We start from the raw sequence: 22,864 nt of genomic DNA on the forward strand, positions 1-22,864 counted from the left end.
CCCAGGCCGTATAACTGCTTCAGGCTCCACATTCAGTGCACTGCAATAGTAGGGTCTATCATCCAGTCGCACTGATGCTGAAAACGTACTCAAACAGGAACCAAAAAGCTTTGCTCCTTCTCACAGAATTATAGTTGGAAAATTGTTGTCGTCCCGATGGATTGAGTGACTGTCAGACATTGATGTCAAAGTGAGGACTGCAGACAATGGAAAGTCCTTCATCTGTTGATTTTGAAACTTCAGTCTTCAGATCGTCCAGCACTCTGTTAAAAAGAGATTACAAAGTCATCATTGTCAGTGCAGGGTAGAAATTCAGAACAAGGAATTCTACTTTCTGCGGAATATTCTTTTCTTTTGTTATTCCACAAAATTGAAAGCACCATCCCACTCTCTCTCTCCCCCTCTGTTCTCACTTCCCTCTAACTAATTCCCCTGAAGGTGCTGATTCAGGATCTTACAGGGGTAGAAAAGCAAAAACTCTCAAGACTAATGTCAAGATAAATCCACCTGAAAGTGAATATCTTTCACAACACTGGGATACTGCGGAGAGCGAGCAGGTCTGCCCCTCAGGTCCCCATTTAATCATTCCCCTCTCAGCTCAAACATATGCCCTCGAGTTCTGGACTCCCATACCCAGGGGAAAAGAACTTGGATATTCACCCAATCCATGCCCCTTGTGAACATCCCAGTCCTCCGATTTCCCACTCATCTTTGTTATGTTATACTTTTTCCCTTTTGTCTTTACATGATCCTTAACTTCCCTCGTCAGCCACGGCCACCCCTGCCTCTCCTTAGGACCTTTCTTCCTTTCTGGAATGAACTGATCCTACATCTTCTGCATTATACCCAGAAATACCTGCCATTGTTTCTCCACTGCCATCCCTGCTAGGGGATTGCACCATTGAACATTGGCCAGCTCCTCCCTCATACCTCCCCTTATTCAACTGAAATATTGTCACTTCCGATTCTACCCTCTCCCTTTCAAACTGCAGATTAAAGTTTATTGTATTGTGGTCACCACCTCCTAATGGCTCCTTTACTTCGGGGTCCCTGATCAAATCCGATTTGTTGCACAATACCTGGTAGGCTCCAGCACAAGCTGTTCTAAGAATCAATCTCGGAGGCACTCCACAAACTCCCTATCTTGGGGTCCAGTACCATCCTGATTCTCCCAGTCTACCTGCATGTTGAAATCCCCCATAACAACTGTACTAATATCTTTGCGACAGGCCAATTTCAGCTCCTTATTCAACTGACACACTACATCCAAGCTACTGTTTGGGGGCCTGTAGATAACTCCCATTAGGGTCTTTCTACCGTTAGAATTTCTCAGTTCTAGCCACACTGACTCTACATCCCCTGATTCTAGGTCCCCCCGTGCAAGGGACTGAATATCATTCCTTACCAACAGGGCCACCCCACCCCCTCTGCCAGTTAGTCTGTCCTTATGATAGCACGAATACCCTTGAATATTCATTTCCCAGGCTCTGTCCACTTGAAGCCACATCTCAGTTATCCCCACATCATCGTAACTGCCAATTTCCAAATGAGCCTCAAGCTCATCCACCTTATTTCTAATGCTTCGTGCATTCATATTTAATATTTTAACATTTGGATAAGTACATGAATAGGAAAGGTTTGGAGGGATATGGCCCAATCTAGGTGGGACAAGCTTAGTTTCTGAATATAGTCAGCATGGACTAGTTGGACTGAAGGGTCTGTTCTGTGCTGTATGACTCTGTACTGGTCTTGAAACCATGTTCTTGCCTTCCCCCACAAACATCCACGTCTTTGTTGTTCTAAAATCAGATGAACTCAGCCTTGAATATATTCAATGACCCCCTAACTGCAGGGAGACATCCCCACTTCTGAACTCAATTCCTCTTGCTAATATACCACTTGCCTTGCTGATTGCTGGCTGCACATGTCTGACAACTGGCAGCGACTGGTGTAGGAGGACGCTGAGGCCCCTTTGCACATCCACACATCAGCCCTGATGGAGAGAGAGAGAGAGAGAGAGAGAGAGAGACAATAGCAGCTTCAGAAGCTCATGGTCCAACTTCTGCATTTAGACAATAAGGGGGGGGGGGGGGGGGGGGGAGGGGGGCTCTAATAAGCAGGAGGGCAATTCCAACTCTGGACTCCTCCCGTGGGTTAAACCTGTATGTCTGATGATCTTGCTCTACGGGTTATTGACTGTGTACATTATGCAACTCACGGTGGTGCCCGTTCGGTCGCCGACTTTCTCCTGACGGCTTGGTGGCATCCCCGCCTCCAACAACGAGCTCAAAGGGTTAGCGGCCGGTGTCTTATTTGTCAGGAACATAACCCCGGAAAAGGCTTGCCTTGCACTCCGGGTAGAACTCCCTTGCCGGAGGGTCCCTTTGAGACACTTCAACTGGACTTCATTGAGTTGTAGAAATGTCAGTGCTATAAATATGTTTAGCTTATTGTTGATGTCTTTTCTAAGTGGATTGAAGCCTGCCCTTCCCCTAACACGGCTGCTGAGACTGTGGTGAAGATTTTGCTTAAGGAAATAATTCCCTGCTTCGGTATACCTGCGTGCATTAGCTCGGACAATGGACCGCACTTTGTTGGTAATAGTAATGAGGAACTCTTGATGAAGTACATGTTTGAGACGGCCCAAGGAATTCCTTATGAACTCAACTTGTAAGCCTCTCTTGGTTCATCCCGGAGATCGTACCTTTGGAATTTAAAAAAGTTCTTGCCCACAGTTTTAGTTTAATTTTAATCATCCCTTTCATTTACTAATAGCATTACTGTTACAACATAACACTGATACCTATAAGCCAGGCTCACTGGATTCTAATAACCCAGGAGAGTAGGACATTGTTTTCCCTTCAAGAGCCCTGGCAGGCTACTCTGTTGTACTATCACAAACAGACTCCCTTTATACACAAGTTTACAAAGGCTATACTGTCCCAAACACAAAAAGTTAACAAAAGCACTGCACGTTCTGAACTAGACAGATAATAGTGAAGGACAATAATTCAAGGGAGAAGTCAATTTGTAACGAGTTTCATTTTGAGGTCAGAATCAAACATTGTTATTAATTTCACAAAGGAACAGCCGTGAATGTTATCACTCGGTGTCCTGTTTGTACAGATTCACTGATGTTCAGGCAAACGTCCTTAATCATCTTACTCTCCCTGTCTATTTTCTATTGTGCAGCAAACGTGTTATATAATTCAAAATTAGACATTTTAGTCAAAATGTTTAAGGATAGGTTTTCCTCCTGCCACCTGTTTGCTGAAGTCTTTTAACTCTACTGCAGGGTCGTATGAGAATTGCTTTAATGGAACCAGCTATGGGTGTGCATGTTCCACATAACATCTCCTGCCTCTTTGAGACTTGTCTCACCCACTCCTGTAAGACAAAGGGGCCATATACCTCCTGCCCGTATAGACAAACAGCTTGCGTTCCACTGGCTGGGATACAGCAGGCCTTATGCGACATAAGTAACTATACCCATCTCCATGTACGGAATCCTTCCCTTGCGCATTTATGGGTCCTTTTTCTTTTCAGAATCCCATACTGTCACCAAGACCACTTGCAATAGAGTTAAGGGAGAGCCTAATGGGAACAGAATTCTGAGGACCACTGTCTACCAGATGTACAGCACAGAAACAGGCCCTTCAGTCCAACTCATCCATGCTGATCAGATACCCTAAATCAATCTGGTCCCATTTACCAGCACTTGGCCCATATCCCTGTAAACCCTTCCTATTTGTAAAGGGCACTGCTTGTCACTGGCCACTCGGGTGTTTCCTTTCTTCCTGGTGGTGGAAATTGAATAAAGATTTGTACACCTTGTGTCTCTCACAATACACCGGTGTAACAGACATCCTGTTCACTCTGAGAGCTGCCAATTTAAAAAAAATGAACCCTTCCTATTCATTTACACATCCAGATGCCTTTTAAAATGTTGAGATTATACCAGCCTCCAACTTCCTCTGGCAGCTCATTCCTTACATGCACTGCCCTCAACATAGGCATTGCCCCCAAAGGTCTCTTTTAAATCTTCCCCACACCCTCACCCGAAACCTATTACCTTGTAGTTCTGAAATTCCCCCATCCTAGGAAAACACCTTGTCTATTTATCCTATCCATGCCCCTCATGATTTTATAGAAATCTGTAGGGTCACCCTTCAGCCTCTGGCGCTCGAAGGAAAACAGTCCAACCGTGTTCAGCTCAAACCCTGACAACATCCTTGTCAATCTTTTCTGAATCCTTTCAGGTTTCACAACATCATTCCTCTAGCAGAGAGACCAGAACTGCACACAACATTCCAAAAGTGGCCTAACCTGGTGCAGCTACAACATAACTTCCCAACTTATCTACTCAATTAAAGGATTGAGAAAGTTCTCAAAACCCACAAAAGACACTGGAGAAAGAATTGAGGAACTTTTGCGGGTCAGCTTGGACATCAGGGCGGGGGATGGGAATGAGGGAAGGAAGCTGAACGTTCTGGAGCCAAGGTGGAGGAAGAACAGAGGATGCAAAACCGGCTTGAAGCTGCAATGAGGAATACTGCATGTGCTGTACTTGTACCTGTTGCAGTTACTGGTGGGAATCCGGTGCATTTTAAACATCAAAACAGAAAAAATGTCCACGCCTTCCCCTTCCCAATCTCTATCCTTCCGTCCCTCTTCACTGGGGTAATTAAGAAACCTACCTGGGTTTGCGGAGACTGCTCCCTCCCTGATTTCACTCCAGTTACAACAAGGGAACAGACTTCCCCGCCTCCCGTCTCTCCGGCCCTCCCAGGATGAGGAGTTGCCCAGAGGGAGGGAGTGTCACTCAAACTGACAGGGCCACTTCCGCATTGTGACGTCATTACAGGGGCGGGGCAGGTGACGGTAAAGGGGGCGGGGCGGGATGGACAGCGGGCCCCCTCACTGCACCTGCGCGGCCCTGCAGCAGAAGGGGAGGAGAATCCCTTCCCTTCAGGGAATCCCCACAGTGTGGAAGCAGGCTACCCTGACCCACGGGTCCACACTGACCCTCCCAAGGGTAACCCACCCACACCCATTCCCCCACCCCCACTGCTCTACATTTAACCCTAAGTAATACCTGCACATCCCTGGATATTATTCGGAATTTGGCAAAGCCAAACCACCCTAACCTGCACATCCCTGTGCACAATGGGTAATTAAACATGGCCAATTCACCCTAACCTGCACATCCCAGGGCACTATGGGTAATTTAGCATGACCAATCAACCCTAACCTGCACATCCCTGGCCACTGTGGGTAATTTAGCATGACCAATCCACCCTAACCTGCACATCCTTGGGCACTATGGGTAATTTAGCATAACCAATCCACCCTAATCTGCACATCCTTGGGCACTATGGGTAATTTAGCATGACCAATCCACCCTAACCTGCACACCCTGGGCACTATGGGTAATTTTGCATAACCAATCCACCCTAACCGACACATCCTTGGGCACTATGGGTAATTTAGCATGACCAATCCACCCTAACCTGCACACCCTGGGCACTATGGGTAATTTTGCATAACCCAATCCACCCTAACCGACACATACCTGGGCACTATGGGTAATTTAGCATGACCAACTATGAGTGATTTGGCATAACGAATCCACCCTAACTTGCACATCCCTGGGCATTATGGGTAATTTAGCAGGGTCAACCCACCCTAATTTGAACAAAGTTGAAAACCACACATCACCAGGTTTTGTCCAATAGATTTGTTTGGAACCAGCTGCTCCTCCATCAGGTGGTTGTGGAGAATAATATCACAAAACACTGAATTTATAGCAAAACATTCTAGTGTCCTGCCACTGAAATGATATATTGAACAAACCTGGATTGTTAAGTTTTTCATTTTTCAAATGGGTTGCAGGTATCATTACTGTGTAAATCCCACATCTTCTGTCTGTCACCTCCTCAAGATAACTCAAGGTTTTATAGCAAAATGTGACATCTCAGCTCAGACAATGCATTAAAGGTGTGAGGTCAGAGTCTTCTGTGTCCCAATCTTGAGTCAGACTGATTCTATTTCCAAAGCAAAATTCACAAAATATTACATGGATTGACTACCTGCAGATTCTGCACTTTTTGAGCAAAATAGAATGTATCTGCAAATTTAATTCTGCAGATAGACATTCACTGCCATGGACTTCAATGTGTGTGTATGCGCATGAGGGAGGCAGATAGATAGAGAGAGAGAGAGAGAAAGGGGGAGAGAGAGTAAGATGCAGGCAGACAGAGAGAGTGTGTTTGCTAACCACCTCCTTGCCTGGTCGGCCTTTTTCCCTGTCTACAACTTGCTTTCATAGAAGCACCTCGCGTACATTGTTATGAACATTGTCTAATAAGAGTAGATGCATTTAGTAGATGAATCAAAACCATCCCAATGGCTGAAACAGCTGACACTCTAGTGTTGGACAAATGGGAAATATTTGCATCAGTTAACCAAAACTCTTCAGAGTTTACATTCACGGGTACGCCAAGCCTCAGCATTAGGACCGGGCCATATTGGAGCTGAGATGGAAAGGCCCCTTCCTAGTCCTGCTGGGTTACCCGGTCAGCAGTCAGGGTCAAGGGGAGGCCGCATGGACACACACAACACAATGCAAACGAGCGCCACCTCCTGGAGGAACACCAGAAGACCCCGTCAGAGACACATCTTCAGCCTTCATCCGTGAGTGGCTCAGCCTGATCATTCTGCCTTTCACTGCACTCTTCCTTATCTTTCTTTCACTAACTATGTTGGATTGGGCCTGATAACCTCTAGTTATCAGAAATTACAGTTTCATACTTTTTTTATGCACAGAAGGTCAACCACTCTCGCAGCTGGCTGTGTGCCCATCTCCCATCCATCCCGAACTCGTACCAAGCGAGCCCTTATGCAATTTGAGCGACTTGCAGCTTTCTTTCCCCCTGCCTTTGGAACTGCTCGATTGGATATCAAAGTCACCCCGCAGACAATTCTATGCTCGGCTCAGTTCACTGTTGTGGCCCTCCTCTCCAGCATCTCCCAGATACCGAGATTTCCCATTCCTGATGAAACCCCGATGATGATTCCCAATCCCTGGAGCCTTCTGCCCCTGTCCTTACTGAACCCGAGGACTAACAGTCCGATCTCCACCTCCTGACAATCCCCCTGGCTCTGGGTATAATCCCCCTTTTGCTGACACCCCCAATCTCCTCTTTTTAATAAAAAAAGGAGGGATTGTGGGAGAATTTTCTCAAAATTGACACAAAACTGCGGGGAAGCCATTTTATCACAAAGCAATGTTTAGAGGAAAATGTAGCCTTTTAACATAATGCTGTCTGAGCCCTGGCTAAGGAATTCTGTTTTGAAAGCCTGATCTTGCAGCTGCAGGCTGTCTCTGCTCCTCGGGCCATTAGACTGCGCTGCTTCATAGAATGATAGATTGGTTCTCTCTGTCCCTTATCAGTAATTCGAGCCGAGCTGAACCTGCAGTATAAGAAAACATTCAGTTTTGCAGGCATTAGGAAGTGTAGGTCTGGACAATGTATGTGAACCTTACAAATGCTCCTCAGTTGCATAATTAATGGAGAGTGGGGCTTGTGTTTTAGCATAAAACTTGTAACATTCTGTATTTTATTAGAATATGTCAGACGTTGTTTTGAACTAGGAGGTATTCCCCATGGCAACGAATAAAGCTAGTTAATTACTCAAGGTCTCCGCTCCTGACTACTTTGCTTTAAACGATTTGACACATGAGTTACTTTGCCCCAACAATACTAATAGTTACATCAAAGGGAGAGAGAATTCCTCAAGTAGGGCACTATCAGAATCCTGGGAGAGCCCTATTTCTGGTTTACTTCCTAATAAACAAACATTAAGCATTTATTTATTTCTGATTTTGTTTCATTTTTCTTGTTTGATTCCCTGCTTTGATTACACTCTGTGTCTGGATGGGTGACAGGCTGAGATTGTGGGTTGGCTTTCGATTGACTGAGTGTTTTCTTGTTCTGGAAGCTGTAAAAGAGGCGTGAAAGCTTCAGCAGAAGTCCAGCAAAGCTGAGAACAGACCGACATCTTACTCTGTGGGAACAGGGAGATCAGCGGACAGAGAAATCAGGCCCTGAAACCCGAGCTGACACCAGACTACCAAAGATAGTCCAAAGATGTGCAGGTCAGGTGAATTGGCCATGCTAAATTGTCCGTAGTATTAGGTAAGGGGTAAATGTAGGGGTATGGGTGGGTTGCGCTTCGGCGGGGCGGTGTGGACTTGTTGGGCTGAAGGGCCTGTTTCCACACTGTAAGTAATCTAATCTAATCTAATCTAATCTAATCTAATCTAATCTACCGTGTGCTCAGTGCTTTGGTGAGCAGTGCCAACCCTCTGCCTTTACCTTGCTTCCCATCTGACTCCCCCCTCAATATTCAGGATCCAATCCTTGCCATCCTGAAGCCATGTCTCTGTAAGGAGTCTCAGACCATAATTATTCACTTCAATGTGTGCAGTCAATTCATTCACTTTTGTTACAATGCAGCACATATTCAGACTCACCATATATCATTTCAATTTTTGTGACATTAGTATTCAGTTTCGATTGCTGATACATTTACTGTCCTTGTCCCTTTCTATTGTTCTCTGATGTTCATTTTCCACATCACGACATTGCTCACCGGCCATGATTTGGATTGGCCATGCTAAATTGGCCACAGTGTCCAGGGACGTGTAGGTTAGGTGGGTTAGCCATGGGAAATGCAGGGTTACAGTTTCACAGTAATAGAAGCAGGAGTAGGCCATTTGGCCCATCCAGCCTGCTCCACCATTCATTAAGGTCATGGCTGATCTATCCATTGTCTAAGCTCCTCCTCCCTGCATTGTCCCAACTATCCTTAATTCCCTGACTCAACAGAGACACTCGGCCTTGCAGCTGTACTGCTACCTGATAAACAGATTCTTTCCTTCCATGGGAATATCCTTCTCTTTGCAAGGACCTATTGTATACTTATCAGCTACTAACCAACACTATCCAGACACTACGTCGCTGGGCAAAGTGACTTAGTTGCTCAATATCCTGCAATTAACAGTTTGCTAATTGTTAAATGACTGTAACCTATATAATCACACAACCCTCTGTTTCTCGTCGGAGTGACTTGTGACAATTGGGTCGACTTGGCTCTCCCCGTGAGCTCCCGAATAAACAGTCAATAACTCAAGGTCTGTGTGTCATGATTACTTATCCAATACTTATTGGACTACTACGAGCAAGCCACCCACAGCATAATCCACTTCCATCCCCAACATGGATCAAGAGGCCATCCTTTTTTGCCAGACAAGTAAATGTCTCAAGCTCAGGAAACAAAGCCTGTCAAACATTAACAGGCACAGATCTAGACCAACCTTTTCCAGAGTCTGACCCTTCACCTCGATTGACTTTCTTTTTCCCTCAGCTCCTACAGGCCAACAGCTGAACCCAAGGATGAGAAAAGAAATGGGAAAGGGGGCGAGAAAAGAGAGTGCGGTACTCCTAAATGTTAAACAGAGGAAGGAAGTTGCAGTCTGGACTGAAGCTCAATCTTCATTCAGAGAGAGAGGAGCAACAACAACTTCAGAAGCTCATGGTCGACCTTCCATATTCAGACAATGCGGGGGGGACTCTGATTGGCAGGAGGACCAGGCCCCTTCCGGTCCTATAGGGTTTCCCAAAGATTGGTCTCCCCGTCCATCAGAACGACGAGGGGCGGGGCCCCATTCCGATCTCTCACATGCGCCCCGTGAACATTGCGCACAGTCGATAGAGTAGTATCTGGGGCGCACGGGATTGTGGGTAGTACATCAGCCATTAAAGAGATGAAATCAAGAATCCCAAATGCCGTCTGAACCGTCCTTTTTCATGTGTTCATGACGTACCCGTAAGGAGCCAATCTTTAATCGATTTTCAATTGATCCACTGAGTGAAACACTACAGGTGTTTAACTCGAAACTCTATTTCCAAGTCAGTGTCAGTTTATCGCTCTTTATCTGTCCTCAAATAAGGACCAAATCAAAGCCCGATGTCTATTCCACCTGAAAGTTGATTTTTTTTTAAACTTGCAGATTCCAACCATTTATTAAAAGTTACTCGTGGTACATGAGCATTGCTGGCTGGCCAGCATTTAGTTCCGCTTGAAAAGGTGATGGTGACCTGCCTTCTTCAACTGCTGTGGTCCACACGCTGTACGGTGACCCATAATGTCCTTACGGAGGGTATTCCAGGATTTAGACCCAGCAACACTGAAGGAACAGCAATATATTTCCAAGTCAAGACGGTGAGTGGCTTGGAAGGGTACTTGCAAGTGGTTGTGTTCCCAAGTATCTGTTGCCTGATCCTTCTAGATAGAAGTGGTTGTTGGTTTGGAAGGTATTTTCTAAGGATCTTTGGTGAATTTCTGTGTTGTGTCTTGTAGATCACACACACTACTGCTTCTGAACAGTGGGGCAGAGGGAGTGGATGTATGTGGAGATGGTGCCAATCAAGCAGGTGACTTTGTCTGGATGGTATCAAGCTTGTTGAATGTTGTTGAAGCTGCACCCATCCAAGCTGGTGGGAGAGTATTCCATTACACTGCTGACTTGTGCCTTGTAGAAGATAGACAGGGTTTGGGGAGTTTCTCGCCACAATGTTCCTGACCTGTTGAACCCGGGTCTCTGGCGCTGTGAGGCAGCAGTGCTAACCACTGTGCCACCGTGCTGCCTAGTGTCACCCTGCCCTGTACCATCTCCCACTTCTCTGGCACGCCCACTCTCTCTCCCCCGCCCAATCTCTCTATCAACCCCACTCATTCTCTCTCTCTGTTCCACCCCACAGTGTCTCTCTATCCCCTCCATTTCTCTCTTTGTCCCCCATCCATTCTGTCTCTTTTCTCCCCAGCCCCCACCACACCCGTCCTTTCTCATGCCTCGAACCAGCTTTGACCGCTGTATCAAGCCTTTCAAAGTACACACACACAGAGAGAAAATGGATGGCGATGACTCTACCTGGGAGTTGGGAGGGGTGAGAAATAGCTGATCTTCAAAATTGAGAATACCTAAAATGATATCTTTAGAAACGTTGTTGAAGTCAGAAAGCACGTTCAAGTTTTTCAAAGAACTGCTGTAATCTTTCTGAAACTTTCACTGAAATAAGCGCAGTCAGGCCACAGCTCAGGAGAGGCTGAAAGGTGTGAATGGGCGAAAGTGAGGACTGTTGGTGCTGGAGATTAGAGTGGTGCTGGAAAAGCACAGCAGGTCAGGCAGCATTCAAGGCTTTTGTCCGAAACGTCGATTTTCCTACTCCCTTGGACGCTGCCTGACCTGCTGTGCATTTCCAGCACCACTCTGATCTTGACTGTAAGGGGTGAATGGCCTAGTGAAGTTGTTCCAACTATCTAGAATAGCGTCACAGAGCACAGAAACATGCCCTTCGGTCTATGCCGACCAGATATCCTGAATTAATCTAGTGACCCATTTGCCAGTATTTGACCCCTTATCCCTCTGAATCTGTCCTATTCATATCCCCATCCAGATGCATTTTAAATATTATCATTGTACTAGCCTCCACCACTTCCTCTGGCTGACACGCACCACCGTCTGTGCAAAGAGGTTACCCCTCAGAAACCTTTCCCCTCTCACCCTAAACCCGTGCCCTCCAGTTCTGGACTCGCCCTCCAACGTGGTGAAAAGACATACAAAAGTTGAGCAGCCAGACAGAATACAAAAGCAATGAAGTGTCGAACCACAGCGAAAAAACAAATTGTGCCTCTACCGCTTTTTTGTTCTATTGACATTTGGACTCTTAAAATCTGACAGGAACACCAGCATCCCTAGTGAGCATACTGCGCATGTTTTCCGGTGTCAGTAACGCAGTGCACATGCCCACCGGTGTCAGCAAAACTCTGGGCATGCTCATCGCGTTCCGCAAAAAAAGGCCCGCGACCTTCCTTTGATGGTCCAGGAGGGAACCCTGGAGGACCGGAAGGAGAGTGGTCCTCCTGCCAATCAGAGTCACCCCATTGCCTGAATGCGGAAGTTGGACCATGTGTTTCTGAAGCTGCTCCTCCTGCTCCTCTCTTTCTGAATCAAGATTGAGTTTCACCCAGACTGCAAACTCCTTCCTCTGTCTGAGATCTGGGAGTACGGCACTCTCTTTTCTCGCCCTCTTTGCCATTTCTATTTCTTTCCGGAGTTCAATTGTTGACTTGCAGCAACTGAAAGGAAAGGGATTGAACCCAGGCAGGGAACAGACTCTGGAAACGTGGTCCAGGTCTGTGTCTCAATTGGCAAAATAGACAGACAGGAGGCTGGAAGGACACAGCAAACCAGGCAGCATCAGGAAGTGGAGAAGTCGATGTTTCGGGTGTAACCCTTCCTCAGGACTGGGGATGGTGCTGGGGCAGGGGCTAAAGTGGGGATAAGTGAAGATAGGGAGAGAGTACGGCCTGATTAGTCAATGGGTGGAAGAAATCAGGTTGCTGGCAGGAAGGAGTGTAAGTGAGGGGCACGGGGCTGAGAAGGGAGTCGGGTGATGGAAAGGGAGGTTATTTGAAATTGGAGAACTCGATGTTGAGTCCTACAGGCTGTAGGCTGCCCGGGCGGAAGATGGGCTGTGTTCCCTAATTTGTGGTTTGGTTCGTTGTGGCAATAGAGGAAGCCTAAGATGTCCTTGTCAGAAGGGGAGTGGGAAGGGGAATTAATATGAGTGGTGACTGGGAGGTCTGGTCAGCCTCTACGGACCCGGCTGTGATGCTCGCCAAACCGTTCCCCAAGTTTACGCTCGGTCTTCCCGATATAGAGAAGACCACAATTTACAAACACGTGGCAAATGCAGTATCTCAATGTGAAGTTATAGCCATTGCTGTGAAAAAAATCAGAAAGGAGATGTATCGTTTAAATGGTGATATATTGGGATGTGGAGAAAGTGAGAACTGCAGATGCTGGAGATTAGAGTCAAAGTGTGACGCTGGAAAAAGGCAGTAGGTCAGGCAGCATCCGAGGACCAGGAGAGTCGACATTTTGGTCCCGAGCACTTCATCAGGAATGATGTGTGGATGTGCAAAGGGGCCTCCGCATCCTTCTACACCAGTCACTGCCAGTTGTCAGACAGGTGCAGGTGAAGAGCTTTTGCCTGAAATATCGATTTTCCTGTTCCTCAGATGCTGCCTGACCGGGGCTGTGCTTTTCCAGCATCACTCTAATCTAGACTCTGATTTCCAGCATCTGCAGTCCTCACTTTTGCCTGGGCAGGTGCAGCAAGCAATCAGCAAGGCAAGGGATACATTCGCAAGAGGAATTGAGTTCAGAAGTGGGGATGTCTTCCTGCGTTAGGGGGTCATTGAACATTATTCAAGGCTGAGTTCATCTGATTTTTGAACACCAAAGAAGTGGATGTTTCTGGGGAAGGCAAGTAAATGATTTAACACCAGTATAGAACAGTTACAGAGTCAGACCCCAACAGAACCAGACCCTTTAGTCAAACTAGTCTAAGGCCGACTATATTCACAAACTAAACTAGTCCAACCTACCTGTGATTGGCCCATATTCCTCTGAACCTTTCCTATTCATGTACTTATCCAAATGTCTTTTAAATGTTGTTACTCAACCTGCATCCACATTCATTCCACATACAAACCACTCTGTGTAAAAAGAAAAGTGACCCCCCCCGCCGTCTTTTTAAAATCCTTTCTCCACTCACCTTCAAATTTGCTGCCTAGTCTTGAAACCCCGACCTTAGGGAAAGGATACCCAGCGGTCACCTCCTCTCTGCCCCGGTGATTTTATAAACCTCTGTCAGGTCACCCCTCAACCTCCTGTGATCCAGTGAACAAGTCCCAACCTATTCATCTCGATGGTTGTGAATCTGCCGATAATCTGTTGAATGTTGGTGCAGGCTTGAAAGACCAAACAGCCTATTCCTGCTTCCAATTCTCTCACACTGTGTCCAGGACAGCAAGAGAACATAAGGCATCGGAGCAGAAATTGGACCATTCAAGGTTTGCTCTGCCATTCAATCATGGTTGATAGGTTCCTCAGCCACATTCTCCCACTTCATCTCCGTAACCCTCCATCACCTTGATACTCAAGAACGTTTCCATCTCAATCTTAAATATCCTCAGTGACCTGGCCTGCCCAGCCTTCTGTGGCAGTGAATTCCATAGACTCACCACTCTCTGGCTGAAGAAGTTTCTCCTTACCTCCATTCTGAAAGGTCTTCCCTTTACTCTAAGGCTGTGCGCACTGGTTCTTGTCCCTCCAACCAATGGAAACACCTTTCCACTCTGTCCAGGCCGTTCAGTATTCCTTGTTTCAATTAGAATGCCCCCGAGTGTGGGCCTGTTAATCAGCATGACCCAGACCCTTTAGGATGAGGTAAAGCAGGGATTAGGTTCAGCAAACTGAGAATGGAGAGAGAGTGTGTGTGGGGTGGAGATTTTCAACTTCAAGGGAATAAGAGAGGAAAGAGAGTTCACTATGAATGAGAATTGATCAGTTGGACTGATGGGCCAAGGAATGGCAGGTTAGTTTAGAGAAGTGTGTGGTTTGCATTTTGGTCAAGCAATCCAGGCAGGACTGACACAGTTAAGGGGGATGTTGCAGAACAAAGACACCTTGGAGTGCAGGTTCATAGTTCCTTGAATCACTGGTAGACAGGATAGTGAAGAAGGCAGATGGTATGCTTTCCTTTATTGGTCAGAGCAGAGTACAGGAATTTGGAGGTCATGTTGTGGCTGTGTAGGACATTGGTTAGTCCACGTTTGGAAGACTGCATTCATTTCTGGTCTCCCTGTTATAGGAAAGATGTTGTGAAACTTTGAAAGGGGTCGGAAAAGATTTTATAAGGCTGCTGTCAGAGTTGGAGGGTTCGAGCTACAGGGAGAGACTCAAATGGCTGGGGATATTTTCCCTAGAGCATTGGAGGCTGAAGGGTGACCTTTATAGATGTTCGTAAGGGGCATGGATAGGGTGAATACCCAAGTTACTTTCACCAAAGTAGAAAAGTCCCAAACTAGAAAGCATATGTTTGAGGTGAGGGGGAATTTTAAAAGGCACTTGGATGGGTTTTGAGGGAGATGAGCCACATACAGGCAAATTGGATTAGGTTGATTTAGGATATCTGTTTGGCCGGACAAGTTGGACCAAACGGGCTGTTTCCGTGCTGTATGACTCTAATCTTCGGTGAAAGCAGAAGTATGATTGTGAAGGCTGGCGTTTCAGAGCAGCTTTCAAAGATGTTTTGCCCTTAATGGGAACAGAAGAAGTTACAATGAAATCCTGCATTTGTGAGACAGCAACTGAGTGAGTGAGTGAGTACATCTGGGATTTTGGTGGAAAGTGGGAATTCATTGCACTGTGGGGATGAAGCTCTACCTATTGAGTCATTTCTGCTGGCAAATGAAACCAGGCCTCAAGATTAGGAGGAGTAAATTTATGACAGCGATGAGGAGGAACCGCTTTTCCTGGAGAGTAGTGAATCTTTGGAATTCTCTGCCCAAGGAAGCAGTAGAGGCAACTTCATTAAGTATATTCAAGACACCGTTGGATGAGTTTTTGCAATGGTAGGGGAATGAAGTGGAGTTGGGATAATGCAGGGAGGAAGAGCTGAGTCGATGGATAGATCAGCCATGATCTTAATGAATGGCAGAGCGACTGGATGGGCCAAATGGCCTACTCCTGCTATTACTCCGAAACTATCACCCTGCATTTCCCATGGCTAACCCACCTCACCTACACGTCCCTGGACATTATGGCCAATCCAAATCAAGGCCGGTGAGTAATGTAGTGATGTGGAAAATGAACATCCGAGAACAATTGAAAGGGACAAGGAGAGTAAATGTTCCAGCAATCACAACTAGATTCTAAAGATCACAAAAATTGAAACTAAAAATGGTGTGTCTGAATGTGTGCTGCATTGTGACAAAAGTGAATGAGTTGACTACACACATTGAAGAGAATAATTGCGATCTGACACTCCCTACAGAGACATGGCTTCAGGATGACAAGGATTGGATCCTGAATATTGAGGGTGTCGTCAAATGGGAAGCTAGGTAAAGGTGGAGGGTTGGCGCTGCTAATCAAAGCACTGATCACAGGGTAGCCTGGTGTCACCTCGGATTTCAGGTCCTGATTTCTCTGTCCTCTGTTGATCTCCCTGTTTCCTTCTACACCTGGAACAATAAAACATTCAGTCAATCAAGCCCCAACCCACAAACTCCCAGCCTGTCAACCATCCAGGCACAGTGTAGTCACAGCAGGGAATCACACACGAAAAATGAAACCAAATCATAAATAGGCGCATGTGCTTAATGTTTGTTCATGAGGAAGTAAACCAGGAATAGGGGTCTCCCAGGAATCTTACAGTGCCCTACTTGAGGAATTCTCTTCCCCCTTATATCTAACTATTAGTACCCAGGTATGATTTACAACAATATTTACACCAACAGAGGTAAGGCATCTGTTCACAAATAGGTAGAGACATACAGGATGGAAATAGACATTTTCACACACACACACACTTGTTTATGTATGTTTGCAGAATTATATTTGCAGAGCTGGGCTGAAATGTCACTTTTTGTTATAAAACTTTACGTTCTCTTGAGAAGGTGCCTTACAGGTAGTTCTGGGATTTGCATGTTAATGATACCTGCAACCCATTCGAAAAGATGAAAGACTTCACAATCCAGGTTTGTTCAACATGTCATTTCAGTGGCAGGACACTGTCATATTTTTCCATAAATTCTATGTCTTATGACCTTATTCTCGACAACCACCTAATGAAGGAGCAGCGCTCCAAATGCTAGTGCTTCCAAACAAACCTGTTGGTCTCCAACCTGGTGTTGTGTGATTTTTAACTTTATCCATTTTAGGGGGGATTTGCTATGCAAAATTATCCATAGTGTGTAGGGATGTGCAGGTTAGGGTGGATTGGCTGTTCTAAATTACCCATAGTGCCCAGGGATGTGCAGGTTAGGTGTATTAGTCAGGAGCGTTAGTATTGTTAGAAACAAGTTTAATAAAATTTAGACGAGACCACCAAAACTGGAAACAAGACAATTTATTTTACGATCTTGCAAGAAAGGGCATCAAATGCAGAAGCAAATGAGCAAATTAGAACTCAGGTTAGTGTACAGTTATACCCTTTGAGCTGAGTGAGGTCATCTCTCCAGACTCCTAATTACCCAATCTCTCTCTCTGTACCATACCACTGCCCAGCTTCGCTCCACCCTTATTACTTCCCCCTTCCCCAGTTTGGCAACCTTCCTTTCTGTAAATGCTGACACACACATTTATTTTGTCAAGATCTGGTTTAACATTTTGTATCAATTCTGCTGGTACATTCCATCCTCGGACATTTCATTGACTTGTATCGTTTTGTATAGTTCAAGCAATTCGGTTATCTCAGCTTTTTGCTGAAAGCATAATTTTACAAAAATAATTTTTTGTTATAGTAATTACACACCAAAGTTAGTATTTAATTAACCACAATTATACACGGAAAAGTTCCTAAATACTTGCAGGGTTAATAGTTCTCTTGCTGTACCCCTTTTATGTATGCTTTTTCTATATCTGCAAAAATGACACTTTACCCCATTTCTAACAGTATTGAGCAATATGGCTCGGGGAATGGTTGAGGGTGAGTTACCCTTTGGAGGGTCGGTGTGGACTCGTTGGGCCGAGTGACCTGCTTCTACACTGGGGATTCGCTGAAGGGAAGGAATTTCTGCAAACTGTGCAGGGCAGCGCAGGCGCAGTGCGGGGTCCTACTGCCGGCGTAGCCCCGCATCTCGTCCTGCCCCTTTCTCTTGCCCCGTCTCCCGTACCCTCCCCCACCCCCGACCCATTGATGGCGTCACAATGCGCGGAAGTGGCCCTGTCAGTTTCAGAGTGAAACTCCCTCCCTCTGGACAACTGTTCATCCTGGGAAGGTGAGAGAGGGGAGGGGTGGAAATCTGTTCACTTGTAGCAGCTGGAGTGAATCCAGGGAGGGAGCAGATTCTGCAAACTCAGGTATGTGTCTTAATTACCTGGGTGAGGAGGGATGGAAGGAGAGGGTGGGGCTGTTTTACCCAGAGTCTGAAGGGTGACATTACAGACGTTTTATAGAATCCTGAGGGGCATGGATAGGGTCAATACTCAAGGTCTTTTCCTTCGGATGGGGGAGTCCAGAACGCAAGGGTAATAGGTTTCAGGTGAGGCCAGGGGTGGGGAGATGTAAAAGAGATCTCAGGGGCAACTTTTTTGATGGAGAGGGTGGTGCAGTTATGGAATGAGCTGCCAGACGAGGTGGTGGGGTCTGGTACAATTCCAACAGTTAAAAGGCATGTGGATGGGTGTATGAATACGAAGGGTTCAGTGGATCGGGGCCAAGTGATGGCAAATGTGACTGGAGTCATAGAGATGTACAGCACAGAAACAGACCCTTCGGTCCAACTCATTCTTGCCGAACAGATAGCCAATCCAATTTAGTCCCAGCTGCCAGCACCCGGCCCATATAGAGGCCAAGTGATGACAAATGTGACTAGATTAATTCAGGATATCTGGTCAGCTTGGACAAGTTGGGCCAAAGGGTCTGCTTCCGTGCTGTGTGACTCTAATTGTCTTCGGTGAAAGCAGAAGTGTGGTTGTGAAGACTGGACTTTCAGAGCAGCTTTCAAAGATGTTTTGCCCTGACTGGGAGCAGAAGAGTTTCACTGAAATGTGTTGGTGTTAATGCCTTGATGTCTCAATTTGCTCCCACCTTCCTGGGGACGTTAACCATTTTGTGTCTGGTTGGTCCACAAATAACTGCATCGCAGGTTACCCCATGAATTGACACACTTATGTTTGCTTCCCAGAATCAGACCTGCTCACTGTCAACTGTATCCCAGTGTTGTGGAGTTATCCAAAATGCAGAGGGATGTCAGTCTTTAGGTTTTTGCTTTTTCTGCCCCAGTAAGATCCTGAATCAGCACCTTCAGGGGAATTAGTTAGAGCGGAGTGAGAACAGAGGGGGAGAGAGAGTGGGATGGTGCTTTCAATTTTATGGAATAACAAAAGAAAAGATTATTCCACAGAAAGTAGAATTCCTTGTTCAGAATTTCTACCCTGCACTGACAGTGATGGCTTCTGTAATCTCTTTTTACAGAGTATTTGAAGATCTGAAGACGGAAGTTTCAAAATCAACAGATTAAGTTCTTATGCCCAAAACGTTGACTCTTCTGCTCCTCAGATGCTGCCGGACCTGCTGTGCTTTTCCAGCACTGCACTTTTCAAATCTGACTCTCCAGTGTCTGCAGTCCTCACTTTGACAGTCACTCAATCCATCGGGACCGCAACAGTTTTCAACTATGATTCTGTGAGAAGGAGCAAAGCGTTTTGGTTCCTGTTTGGGTACGTGTTCAGCATCAGTGGGACTGGATGATAGACCCTACTGTTGCAGCGCACTGAGTGTTGAGCTTGAAACAGTTATACGGCCTGGAAAGAGGAATTTACGGTGGGGAGGGGCTCCACACGCGTTTGTGTGTGGCTGACACTCCGGCTTTGGAGAAAACAGAGGAATCCCGCCCTGTCGAGAAACTGTGGAAGTGCGGCAACTGCAAAAAAGGCTTCCGTTTGCCGTCTGCCCTGGAGACTCATCGGCACAGCCACACCGGGGAGAGGCCATTCCCCTGCACCAACTGCGGGCAGGGCTTCAGCGATTCCACCAACCTCCACACCCACCAGCGGGTCCACACGGGGGAGAGGCCCTTTAGCTGCCCCGAGTGCGGAAAGGACTTGACCCAGGTCTCCACCCTGCTGACCCACCAGCGGATCCACACCGGGGAGAGGCCGTTCACCTGCTCTCAGTGCGGGAAGGGCTTCACCTGCTCCTCCCACCTGCGGAAGCACCAGCGAGTTCACGTGCCATCGCAGGGGGATTGAAGGAGTGACGGCCAAGGGGCATTATCGATTGGACTATCAACCCGGTTCCGGGGACTCCCGGGTTCGAATCCCGCCACGACAGATGGCAGAATTGGTATTCGGTCAGAAATGTGGAGTTCGGAATCTAACGATGAGACCGTTTCAGGGAGGGGGTGGTGCGGGGGAGAAAGCCCCCATCTGATTCCCTCTCTCCCTTGTTAGGGAAGGGAACCGCCTTTGTGGGAAAGGATTCACTCAGTCGTTCCAGCTGCATCCTTTACCCGGTCTGGCCTACACGTGACTCCAGACCCACAACAGTCTGGTTGACTCTACACTGCCCCTTCCTGGCAAATGAGCGGGGAGAAACTTACCAGGATACAGGGTATGGGTGAAGTTGCTGAGTGAGGCAATGCTTCCTCCGGATTACGGCTGTAACAAGGATCCAATTACAACCTGGTGCTGCCCAATAGTAAAGACAGTGGGGTGTGTGTGGGCTTTGATCTTGAGCTGTTTAAAAAGCTGCTACTTTGTCTATGCCTTTTTGCTGGGGGGAATCTGAAGCTGTAACAAAGTAGAGTCACAATAAAGGTTACCTGAACTTACTGCCGGGCTCAGACTCTCATTGAAAGCTTTGAGCTCCAAGAGGTTTTTTGTTTCAAGCTGCTCCTCTCTTTCAGCCTCCTGCACTGAGTTTCCAATGTCGTGTATCAGATGGAGCAGTGAATGAGTAGCTCGTATCGTTAGAAACTGTAAATCTTTCAGGTACTGCGTTGTTTCATCAGCATTGTAAAGTTTACTGGCAGCACCAGGAGGTGTGGGCTGTGTTCGCTAGAAACGATGTGGAGGTGTCTGTATTAGACTGGGTTGATAAAGTTAAAAAAATCATACCATACCAGGTTATTGTCCAACAGGTTTATTTGGAAGCACTAGCTTTCTGAGTGCTGCTCCACAGCTACCCGATGAACGTAAGACACAGAACGTATATCAAAAGATCAGTGACATGCAACTGATGGAATATATTGAACAAACCGAGATTGCTGTCAAGTCTTTCATCTCTTAGAATGGGTGCACGTATTGGTTCATTAACGTGTAACTGCCAGAACATCTTTTAAATCACATTCTTGAGATGACTGAAGGTTTTATAAAGGTGACATCTCAGCTCAGACATTGCATTTAAAGATGTGAGAATTGAGTCTGAAAATGTGTTGTTGGAAAAGCACAGCATGTCAGGCAGCATCCAAGGAGCAGGAGAATCGACATTTCGGGCATGAGCCCTTCTTCAGGAAAGGGCTGAAGAAGGGCTCATGCCCGAAACGTCGATTCTCCTGCTCCTTGGATGCTGCCTGACCTGCTGTGCTTTTCCAGCAACACCTTTTCAGCTCTGATCTCCAGCATCTGCAGTCCTCACTTTCTTCCTGAGAACTGAGTCTGTCAGTATTCCAATCTTGAGTCAGACTGGTTCTATTTCCAATTCATAAAATATTACATGGATTGACTGTTTGGAAATTGTGTGCTTTTTGAGCAAAATTGAATACATCTGCAAATATAATTCTACCAATACAAATTCACCCCATAGAATTGTGTGTGGATGCATGTGAGTTTGTGTGTGAAAGTGTGTACATGCTTGGTAATGTGTGAGTGTGATGGAGTATAAGCCTGAGAGAGTATTGGGGGGGTATACGTGTGTGTGTGTGTGTCTGAGGGGGAGCATGTGTGTGAGGTATTAATACAAGCAAGGGGTTGCATTTTGTTAAAACAAGAAAGGGCAGGCACTTGTACAGATAATGGTAGGGCCCTGGGTCATGTTATAGAACAGACAGACATGGGGGGGGGGGGGGGGGGGGTGGAGTAGTTTTCAGGGATGTGGTTCTTTGGAAGTTGCATCACAGGTAGACAGGGCAGTTAAGAAGGCATTTAGCAGCATAGCATTCATTGTTCACACCAGTGAGTACAGGGGTTGGGAAATCATGTTGAGGTTGTACAGGATGTTGGTGAGGCCACTTTCAGAGGACTGAGTGCAGTTCTGATGGCCCTGGAATCTGAAGTATTCTTATCACAGAGGGTTCGGTAAAGAGTTGCCAGGACTGGAGGTAAGCTGAATACCAAAGGGCTCTTGCTTAGCGTCGGGGAACTCAAAACCTGGGGGCATATTACTTGAGGTGAGGAGAGAGATTTAAAAGGAACCGGAGGGGCAACATTTTGAAAGAGGGTGGCTTTGTATGTGGAATGAACTTACTGAGGATGTGGTAGTTGCCGGTACATTTACAACGTTTAAACAGCATTTGGATAGGTAGATGAATAGAAAGGTTAGAGGGTTCATGGGCCAGATGCAGGAAAGTGGGACTGGTTTAGTTTGGAATCCTGGTCGGCATGGACGAATTGGACCAAAGTGTCTGTTTCTGTGCTGCATACCTTTACTGAAACCAGTAGAATTCTGAAAGGGGCTTGACAGGATAGATGCAGTTAAAATGCTCCTTTGTGGGGAGGGTCATACAATCCCAAAAATGTGGAAGCAGGCCATTCAGCCCATCTCTTCCTCTCTGGCCCTCTGAACAGTATCTCAGCCATATCCAATCCCTTACTCCGTATTTCCCATGGCCAATCCACCCTAACCTGTACATCCCTGGTCACTACGGGTAACTTAGCACGGCCAATCCTCCCGAACCGACACCCGGATCTATAACTTACCTTCTCAAGAATGTAATTTAAATGCAGAGCTTTTCTAAGTAAAATGTCAGTCTGACTCAACATTGGGACACAGACAGAATTCACACCTACTGTCTCTACTTATAAATAGGGCAACATCTCTTCGAAATGTAGGTTCATTTAGATATAACTGCGTCACTTTACATATGAAGATATCCCTTTGAATGTGCCCACATCCCTTTGAAATATAATCTCGTCCATTTAAACCTCTTTATTTGCAGAAATACCCGTTAAAATGTCCACGTTCCTTTAAAATGCAGATTGCCCCCTTTCGATATGACGCCGTTC

General features: G+C 46.3%; 3 protein-coding genes across 3 annotated transcripts in view; all 3 read right to left on the reverse strand.

Annotated features, from left to right (window-relative positions):
- Positions 1-22,864, reverse strand: part of LOC148145018 (uncharacterized) — a 268,501-nt gene that overhangs the window by 238,451 nt on the left and 7,186 nt on the right. The gene's annotated exons all lie outside the window — the stretch shown is intronic.
- LOC148145021 (uncharacterized) overlaps positions 1-22,864 on the reverse strand; it is a 159,582-nt gene that overhangs the window by 129,544 nt on the left and 7,174 nt on the right. The gene's annotated exons all lie outside the window — the stretch shown is intronic.
- The window catches only part of LOC148145024 (uncharacterized), a 93,522-nt gene that overhangs the window by 43,842 nt on the left and 26,816 nt on the right, over positions 1-22,864 (reverse strand). The window lies entirely within an intron of this gene.

Source organism: Chiloscyllium plagiosum, unplaced genomic scaffold, assembly GCF_037043375.1.
Source record: "Chiloscyllium plagiosum isolate Xiang-an unplaced genomic scaffold, Cpla_swu_hap1 HiC_scaffold_27, whole genome shotgun sequence".
Classification (NCBI taxonomy): Eukaryota; Metazoa; Chordata; class Chondrichthyes; order Orectolobiformes; family Hemiscylliidae; genus Chiloscyllium; species Chiloscyllium plagiosum.